Raw genomic sequence first — 595 nt, forward strand, 5'->3', positions numbered from 1 at the left:
TTTATATTAATATTAAAATTTTAATCAAAATGAAGTTTTTTTTGTTAATGATCTTATTTTATGTGATAAATTTTGTTTTGTAATTTATAAAAATTTTAACTCCAATCTTTAACTCAAATTTAAAAATCTAATTCAACCAAAGTTTAAAAAAGAGAAAAAACATATGAATGTTATAAAATTAACTCTATTTGTTGAGATTTTTTTAGTTTGTCTGTGATTGATTCGATTTGGATAATTATGTAAAATTGTAAAAAATTAGCTCTATAAAAATTAATTTTTATCTCAGGCTTATTTTTCAGGTATTTTTCCAAATTTAACAAATACTTAAAAAAGTATTTGTAAATTGTCTAACAAACGAGCCCTCATAAAAGCAAGAACAATTTGAAACAACATTTTTTGAGATGTATTTCAATTTTTTGTCACTTATATCAACTGTTATTCACAAAAGCAAATATTTATTCTTTTGTTAATTCTTGTCACACATTCTTTTAATTACTAAATAAATAAATAACCGATTTCCATTTACGAATTTAAAATTTTAATAATATATTTGTTATATGAATCATACCTAATTTATAAATTTCAAAATTTAACT

This window comes from Arachis ipaensis, chromosome B01, assembly GCF_000816755.2.
Source record: "Arachis ipaensis cultivar K30076 chromosome B01, Araip1.1, whole genome shotgun sequence".
Taxonomy (NCBI): Eukaryota; Viridiplantae; Streptophyta; class Magnoliopsida; order Fabales; family Fabaceae; genus Arachis; species Arachis ipaensis.